Here is a 10,115-nt window from a genome sequence, read left to right as displayed (position 1 = left end):
AAATACCTGCATCCTCAAATCATATATTAGCATTCCTAATATCATATTTCTCAAATGTGTCCACTACACCCAGAATACAAAATAAATTAGCATGGGATTGGGACCATCACCCAGCTTTGTTTTTAGCAAATTGACTTCAGTTTCATCTCAATTATTTTTAAGGTTGAAGATGAAGGAAGAACTCCAAAGGTAACCTCCCTGCTAATAATGTTGCTCAAGCATGGAGAGAGAGAGAGAGAAAATAGAGAGAGACGACTAAGGCCCAAGTAATATGCGCTAGAAAGGGTCGTCGTCTTGCTATCCAATTTAGGAGCTGTTCTTCCAATGCTCTGGTTCGAAGGCTAAGAACCAGAAAGTTTGGAACAAGAACACACATGAGAAGCCAGTTTTGCAATCTCATTACTATTTACCCATACTGACTATTAATGTAGAGACAGATTCTGCACAAAAATTGTGGTGCTAGCTTTGGCAATATCCTAGCAACAATAGTGAATGAAAAAAATAAATTAAACACACATATTGTCATGAAGTTGCTTGCCATTTCAAACTAGCTAGTTCCATGGGTTTACAAATTTCATTTACCTGCAAACACATGTTAAACCCAAGCTGGGTTACATAGCAGCATTTAGCATAGAATACGTTGACAAGTTCAAACCACTTGAGGTTTGGCTAATATTCAGGAGATGCCTCTACATCACTAGCTAGTCCCCAAGTGAAGCGGAAGACAAAGGGTTATTCTAGATCCAAGCCAAGGCAAGAGGGTTCCTTCCTCCACACAGCGATGAGAAGTCATCTGTCCTGTTATCAAAGACATTTGACAATCAGATAATTGCTGAAAAAGGACCAATATAATGGATTAAACGTATACACTTCAGAAGGGAAACAAGGTTTGCACTAAAAGGGAATATAGATCATTAAAAGAAATTTTCAACGGCTTAATATATAGAATGGCCAACATACATACATCCATATATATATATATATATGATGCGAACAACAAGAATAATAAGATATATAGATAATAGATGGAATCGTGAAGTGAAAGCCTTCAACCACCATGGGATGGGAATCACGTGCTACTGCATAAACCAAGCTGATTAATTAAATGCTAAAAAACCACAACTTTCCGGCCTGACCTGCATGGGGAAGAACCACAAAAATTAACCAGCAAAAGACATGGTAGGAAAAGGGAATCTCTCTCAAGAAAATACAGAAAGGGCATTTGCTGTGGTGGCTTCTCAACTTGCAGAAGAAACCCTAGGAGGAGGGGGGTGCGGGGGGAGATAGAAGGGGCCAGATCTGATATTAGAAGCTGATAGATAGATAGATAGATAGATGGATGGATGGATGAACAAAATATGAATCAGAAAGTGTTGCACTCACTGACACAAACACCATCATAGCATGGTCGGAATCCATGATCCATCAAAAGGGGAAAAAGGATGTAATAATGAACAACTTTTCCAGGCCACAAAAGATGCAAATACAGAGTCAAGATTCTTCATCATTACACCAATCTGCACACATAACCACCTACCCCTAAGCCTCATAAAACAAAATAAATCGTCAGAAAACGCCAATCATTCGTCAAAACTGACAAAACCAACCTTCAGAAAAACAAAAACAAATGAACCAAAGCAAAAACCTAACCTTCGGATTAGATCGAGCGCACAACACAATCGTATCGTCTAGTCTGTAAAGCAATCTTAGGTAATTAACTGCTGGGGGCAATACTAATTGGGGGGAATGAAGCCTGGTCCGACGACACTTTGGCCCAACATCAAGCTCCCTCGATCTCTACATGAGGTGTGTTTCCGTCGATCGAGGCTTAGAAGAGATGGATTTGTAAATTAAGCAACCAGATCTGCAATAGAAATCAAGCGATCATCAGGCAAAGGTCCTCGAGCCAGACAACATTCCCCTCAAAAGCAAAGCCCCCCTTTTCTTCTTCTTCTTCTTCTTCTTCTCCGCCTCCTCGTGTGGTCGTGTACTCTCTCTCTCTCTCTCTCTCCTCGCTCTCTCTCTGCAAGTCAAGTCCCCCAAGAGTTTCGCCTTCCTTCAAGGGGTAGAGAGAGAGAGAGAGAGGGAGAGAGAGGGGGGGGGGGGGGGGGGGGGATTTGATGACGAAGGGAATGATTTGGTTCAGGGCGATTATAAAAAAGGGGGCTAAAAATGAAGGAAGGAGGCCCCACATGAAAAAGACAAAAATGCTACTGCCACACCCACTTCCCCCCGTATTTTTTCCCCTTTACCTGCTCAAATGACCACCAAACCTTCCCATGCACTTCCCCGTACCCTATACTGACTCCCTGTTTTAATTTCTAATTTTCTATATCCCTTTTACTTTTCTTTTTTCTGGGTTTCTCTCTACGTTTCATTTCAATTGATATTAATCTGATTTTGGTTAGATGCTTGGGTTAAGCGTCTCAATTAGAACCAACAAATTAATACAATATTTTTCCTTAACCTTATAGCCGTTATAAATTTGTTAATTGTTACTTGGTATAATTTAAATGGTAACAGTATTCACAAGATTATAACTAATTTTATAAGTCATTAATAATATTTTTTATAAAAGTATTAATTAGTTTTTAAAAATTAAAATTATTTCTAATTTTTGAAAAACTATAACACTTTTTACACGTGCCGAAAATATTTATAATTTTTGTAAATAGTTGATAATTTATGAAAAAAATATTATTAATTCTTAAAAAAAATATTTATAACCCTACAAGTTCTAAAACGCATAAATAGCATTACTGCAATTTAAACTTGTATTATCAAATTTTGTTGAACGGGGTTTTATATATTTTTAATCTATAATTGGGTTTTGTTAATGATAAAAATTTTTGGAAATTGAAAACGAAACGTATTAAATGCACTTTAACGAGATTACTCTCTTAAGGTGGAGACCTTAGAAATCATAATCTCATATTTGAATCGTGTTATATGTAAGAATTTTTTAATTTAATATTACTTATTAATTTATATTCATAATTTGATTAACATATATAATAGAGTTTGAGATAAATTGATAGATGATAGATTAACATAATAGGCATTACATTAAGCGTAATATAATAGTGTCATAAGTTAAATGATCATCGGCCGAAAGATAGTTTAGGTATTGATTATTGAATAATATTCTATCATTAAGTAATGTTTGTTAATTAAGATATAGACAAAAAAAAAATGGGATATGAAAAATATTTCAAACAAAAGTGTTTTTCATTATATTTGTTAAATTTATCTAAAAAGAAATCTTGTGACTTTTTATCGTGAATTTTTCAAATAAATTTAGAGACTGTTTGGCTTAACGGTTTGACCGCGTATAAGCCATTTGTGCAGCTGATCTGCTATGGTGCGTTTGATGATTAACTGTTTGGCTTAGCGTTTCAACTTATACGCTATCCACTGAAACGCTGTTATAGCAACGTTTAGCAAAAGCTGGTACCCTCAACTTTGCTAGAAAACACTGCATCGTTAACCAACAAAAATATCAAAATATCTTACATACCAAGCTCTTTTCTCCGAAGCTGTGCTCTGCCATTACCGTCGCTACTGTCGTCGCCCCTCCTCCATACCGCCATCGCCATCGTTGTTGTGCAGCTGGGCCGCAGCAAGCAGCTCGTGGGTGGGTTGCGCCATTGCCTCATCTCGTTCCAGCCTCGATCGCGCCATTGCCTCATCTGGTTCCAGGCTCGATCGAGCCATCGCCTCAGCTGATGGGTCATAGCATCGTCTCATCTGGTTCCAGCCATCGCCATCGCCTCATCAAGTGCCGCCTTTAGCTTTGATCGCCACCTCCTCCAGTGACGTCCCCAACCTGTAAGTGTATATACAATATATACACTTACAGGTATATATATATATATGTTGTATATATATTAATGGTAGAAAAAAAATAAAAGATGTTTGTATATTATTTTGATATATTTTTTAATAAGTATGTATAATTTATCTATTTTTTATTAAAAATAATATTTTTATAATTTTTATTTGTATTATTTAGTATCATGTCTATTTTAGTCTTTTTGTTAAGTTTTGACAACTTATCAGCTTTTACAAATTAAACACATAACTATTAACTAGCAGTTTAAAAGTATATTTATCCAAACACGCTATTAACTTAAACACTACACACTTTTTATACTAACCGATAACTAAATTAAAAGCTTCAATTAAAAACGGTAAGCCAAACAGCCTCTTATCCCTTTTCATTCGAATAAGTTATCTTGAACTTTACAAATAAATTATCTTAATACAATTTTATCTTATTCATCTTAACAAACGCTAATACAAATGTTATTTAGATATTTAAAAGTGATATTTAATGTGATACTATAAATATATAATTATTAATACATTAAATATCACTTCTAAACATAAAAATAACATTTCTGTTTATTTGAATAATTAATGTAATAAAATGGAATCAAACAAATTAATGAGTAGGGCCACGAGCGAGAAGTGGTTGAGATATTTTGCTGCCCATAATTAGATGCCTCTCATTTAATGCACGTCGCTTGAGCTTTGTAATATAAGACATTTAATTTTTTTCCTATTTTTATATTTTATTGATAAATTTTTAATATTATTTATATGAAAAAATTAATTGATATGTCAAAAAAAAATAAAATTAACTTAATGATCCAATTAATTTAAACAATTATAGGCATTTCTATTATTAAAAATTAATTAAAAGTAAAAAAAATTCAAACTTACCTTTTAAGTGAAAAAAAATGGCACAAATTGTTTATTTGAGAAGGAAAAATAGAAAATAAAAAAAATATAACCACTATCATAATTAGTTCTTAAACGCAAGTAAAAACCCCAATTTATTTTTAAAGAAGTGAAAATTTCAATCAATCTATAATGTAAGTGAAAGTTAACCCATCTTTGAATCACATAAACAAATTAATACTAAATTTAAAGGTGAATTAGATTTCTTAATTCAAAAATGAATTAGATTTTGCTTATGTTATGAACTTATTAGTTTTTAAATTTTTCTTAAAAATAAATTGAGATTTTACTTGAGTTTAACGACCGACTAAAATTAGTAATTATAGTTTTTACTTTTTTTTTTCTCTGTCAAATCATCAATTGACGTTACTTTTCTTCACTTAAGGGTGCTATTTATTTTAAAATGATTTATAATAATAGAATTGCATATAATTGTTTAAGAATAATTCGGGTATCATGGCTATTTAATTTCTTATTTTGGACATATGAATACAATTTATTTAGTCATAAAATAATATCAAATGAGGTTTTTGGTAAAAAAATAAAATTACAAAGAAGTTAAATATTCCAAATTATAAACTTTAATTAAGATTGTTTAGTAGATTTTAACCTTATTTTGGGTGATTATAACTAGTTGGACCATTCAGGCCCAATCTCTGCCCCTTTCCTTAGGTCTAATTTCGTTATGCCTCTTGTGATTGATGTGTTCGAGACGTTCCCTTAGGTTAATTAAAATGTATTTAATTTAAAATGCAATAAATGATTTTGCTTTTAAGTAAGATAAATTTATTATACCAAAAAGAATTTCTATATTAGTTAATGAAAAATTTTAAATCATAATATATTTATCACTATAATTGAGAATTAAAAAAAATGTGTAACAAATATGCATTCTTTAAACATAAAAGAAATTATTAGCATTACCCTTGTTTATTAGTTGTTGTAAAAGCAAATGTGTTAATTATAATTAATACACTAAGTGTTTCGCTAACCATTGTCTTAAAAATTAAAGAACATTAAATATATATTTTTTAAAATAATGTATATTTATTATATATTTTTTTATACTAAAAAATAATAGAATAGTCTAGTAATGACACCACACACTCAAAAGTATGGTGAATTGGACGATTAAAAAATTTAAATTGAGTTTGAAAACTTTTTGTCAAATGATGAGATTTTAGTGTAAAATGATGGTTATTTGAATATGATGTTAATCAAAATCAATGAAATGAAAATAATTGCAAATGAAACACAAGCGATTTAGGGTGGTTTGGACAAATAGCCTAATCCACTACCTTACTTCATCACTAAGGATTTTAAATACTTTATTAAAACTTTTTATTTGTTCTCAAGTAAACCCTCTACTTCTAAGACTAGGAATATTACTTCCTACTTTACCAAGTAGTCCCTCTAACTACCTTGCTAAGCAATTACAAATGATTTACAATAACAAAGGATTCGAGAGATGAATCACTTAGTTACAAAATCTCTCAAAATAAAATATAAAACTTGAAATCATATAATAAAAATTAAGAAGAAAGCTTGTCAGGAAAAAATTTGAAAATAATTGAGCACTTGAATATATTTTGAACACTTAAAGCTTACAATTAAATGCTCCAACCATCTGATATTTATAGTCTTCACCGATCATTTGAATTCCATAGCCATTGGTCACCATTAACGAGTTGCAAAAATAGCCATTAAAGTGTTCTGCGACAAAAACAACTGACGAGATTAGAGATCGATTGACGAGAGATCTAAAAATGGTTGATTGATTTTTATGTAGAGCCTATGACCGCATTTGGCCGAGAATATGCATTGAACTGATCGACAAGCTATGAAAGTCGGTTGATAGCAAGGGTAAAAACATCAACCATTTCTCATGGGCGGTGGGCGGTGGACAATTTGACTTTGCATTTTTTAAAATTTAGCTTCATTTTTCAAGTGTTTTAAAATTGATTTCAATAAATTAATTTTAAATGATTCTTTCGACATAAAATCTTATTTTTTCAAATGAGATTTGAAAATGATGTTTTTGAAATTGAATTGATATTAAATTTTATGATATGAAATTGATTTTTGATTAGGTGTTTATAAGACTTATAGATGACTTAGGTGCACCTTCCTACAAAAGCATTTTGACCAACTTGTCAATCAACAAAATCAAAACAAAAGAGCAAAACAACAAAAAACTTTTCATTAGCTAATCTTAAAACAAATACATTTCTTACAAAAAAAAAGAAACAATTAAAAGAAAACATACATAACGCGTAAATATAAAATATAATAAAATATTCTCTGAAAAATAATTGCCTGCCATTAGCCATAAAATTAGTTAAACATAAATAATAAAGTGTAATACTAATTATTATCTTAAAAGTGTATTATTATTATTATTATTATTATTATTAGATAATAAATAGGTATTATATTGAGTTCTACTGAGCACTTAAATATTTTTCTTAGTTGCTGAAATAATTTAAAATACTATATATTTATTTTTAAATAATATTAAAAATAAATATGACTGAATAAAATATAATAAATGTAATTTATTTATACTTTTCGAAGTAAATGCAATTTATTTTCTAAGATAAGGGTATCGATGATTTGTTATTTGTTATTTGACAACGAAGAAAGGGAAGGTTCCTCGTTTGGCGCATAGTTGGCGAGGAATTCAAGGCGACGACCGACAGATAGATTGGGTCCGGTGTGGGCCCCACTCCCTTCTCCCCTCCTCTCTCTTTCTGCTTCGTTTATTTGTGTAATATATAATAATAATAATAATATGTATGGATGCATGTACGTGAACTGAATGATGATTGTATTGACGTGACTCGTTTCTCTATCATCCTGCTTGGGGTTTTCTTATTTGCAAAGATGTTTCTATTGAGTTTTTCAAATTTATTTAAAGTTTATTTAGATTAATTGAAAATTACCATATTATTGTATTTTTCAAACCTAACAAGTTGCCGTCGCAATTTTCTTTTGTTTATGTCCTCTCAATCTCTCGACGACTTCTAGGCATTCGTGTTTCGAATTTTAAAAGCTCATCTCTTAAAGAATATAGAAATAAATTAAAAAAATCAAATCGTGGAAATCAAATTGATATAAATTGCCAAATTATTAAACCATAAAAGAGGTGATCAATTGAATATATATGCTCATTCCTACTATAATATAGATTGATGGGCGAATCCATATATTATATATGTTGACAAGGGTTGAAAGATCGGCCACTACAATTTATGATTTGTTCATATTCCTTTTATGCAATTCTTAGTTTCCAGATTATTTTAGCAATTATCGAGTTTAGGCACGTTCAAAATTGTCTCTTCCTACAAGAAAAAAAGAAGGTGAGTTCTTATCTCCTTGTAGATCATTCAACGCTTAAATCAATTACTATCATAAAAAATGACACAATAATGATGCAATAAGATCGCAATTAATGATGTATCTCACTCATTAGACATTACACCTTTATACAAGTGATTTATGTTGAGAGAATCGTCAAGAAGAGGCCTGGACTTGCAAATAAGGACTTGAAAGTGAGCTAAGCTCTTGTTGGGTCTCCCTTGTCTTTGAGCCATTTTTTAGGATTGGACTATTATGGGCTTTATAATAGTGTCCATCATTAATTGCCTCCCATTCCCTAATTTGAGTTAGGTTTAGGAGTAGTGTTGTAACGCCCCGTTCTTCTAGAGGGTGTCACTATGCTGGAGCCCAACATATAAATACATATTCTATTCCTTAAATATTTTTCTCAAACCTCAAATATCATATTTCAAAGAGAAACCCTCCAGCATATCATTACAAATGTGGAAGCAATAATCGAAACCTGATATGGTACATACTCAATTCACTTTATTTATAACATAAGAATTCGTACCATATTTTAACATCATCTCTTCAACAACCTTAATACATGGAGACTCGTTTCCCGAGATATCAACTAAATACCTCAGGTGCAGTCAAATGAGACCTCAAATATACATTTCCATTTCTCAACTCCTGAAGCATATCTGGATCTTCATGATCAAACCAAATATCGGAACTACCTATTAAATCCATCAGACACGTCACCCCATGCCGTCATATCTCAATCACCTCCATGCCTAAGTTGTAAGTCTCAATTGGAACGTTGAATGTTCAAGGGGCATAACCCAATTAGAAGATGAAACTTCTAGTGAGAGTCTAAAAACATATACATGAATACATGATACAATAACATGAACAAACATTTGCCCTAGTGTAACTTCCCTAGCCCACAAGCTCAGCACAGAACCCTAGGCAGAATCCCGACACCTTCGACAGGATAATCCTAACGTTGTTCCAACAATTGCTCTTGGAGAATTCCAGCTACACTATCAAGGCGACATCCCATCCCATGCACAAATATTAATATGCCAATAATATCGTGCCATGAAAATCACGACTTTCCATGCAATATGACAATATGATCATAATTTCATAAATATAATGCATAATATAAACAAACATATCATACATAAGTTCTTGAGATAAAACCACTCACCTTTAGCACGAAGTTCGGAATACCTTAAAAAATGTGCATCACCTCGATTTTCGTGCCAAACTTTAAAAGTTGCGCAAATCACTTCAACTTAAGCCTCAAAGCACCCTAATTATCATATAGGCATCAGAACCTATTTTTCCTCATAATTTTCTCTATTTTTCTCCCATTTTCCTCTCTAAAATTCCAAATAAATATCTCCAAAATTATTTTCTCCAATCTTTCTTCACAATAAATCACAATAACCTAAGAACTTCAAGAGGAAGTTATTAAACTTACCTGTATGCTGCGTTTTCACGCTAAATGAGGCTGGTCGATGTGAAAATCGAGAAACCGGGAAATTCAAATTCAAAATTTTTTGCACAGGCCTTTAGAGCTCGATTTTAAAGGAATTTAGTAATTTTTTTTCAGAATATTTGGAGCTTGGACGCGTGGTCACACGCCCACACAAGTTTCTCCACGCGCCCCCACTTGCGGGGCCCAGCTGAAGTGTGCACTACACGCGTCGGTCGTCTTCTTCTTCCAGCACGCCAAACAGCTTGCGTTTTGCTTGGTTTTTTTGCCATATCTCCCTCATCCGAGCTCCGTTTTGCCTCCCATTTGAATCTACGCTTTCCTCTCTTCTTCTTCTATAGGATTATAGCTTCAAATCGATCGATTGGAGCCATTTTTTGATTGCTCAACTCAATTTTTTGGTAAAACTTGATTTTCTGTTGAAACTTCATAACTCCCTCATCTTTCAACGAAAATTGCTCAAATTTCACATGAATGATCCTCTAGACTTGGTGAACAAAAGCCCCTTATCCGTTGCCCTCAATTTATTCTCAAACTCTTGGAT

The 10,115-nt window shown here is 32.3% G+C and overlaps 1 long non-coding RNA gene across 1 annotated transcript; it reads right to left on the bottom strand.

Annotated features, from left to right (window-relative positions):
* Positions 1–451: 451 nt before the first annotated feature.
* On the bottom strand, positions 452–2,100 carry LOC127801649 (uncharacterized). Its single transcript, XR_008023107.1, has 2 exons — positions 1,651–2,100; positions 452–798 (listed from the first exon to the last, which is right to left on the bottom strand). It is a non-coding gene; the product is annotated as an uncharacterized LOC127801649 (long non-coding RNA).
* Positions 2,101–10,115: the final 8,015 nt, after the last annotated feature.

Source organism: Diospyros lotus, chromosome 5 (assembly GCF_014633365.1).
Source record: "Diospyros lotus cultivar Yz01 chromosome 5, ASM1463336v1, whole genome shotgun sequence".
In the NCBI taxonomy this organism is placed as follows: domain Eukaryota; kingdom Viridiplantae; phylum Streptophyta; class Magnoliopsida; order Ericales; family Ebenaceae; genus Diospyros; species Diospyros lotus.
Note: the sequence above shows the minus strand (reverse complement) of the source record. Positions and strands in the feature narration are given on the sequence as shown.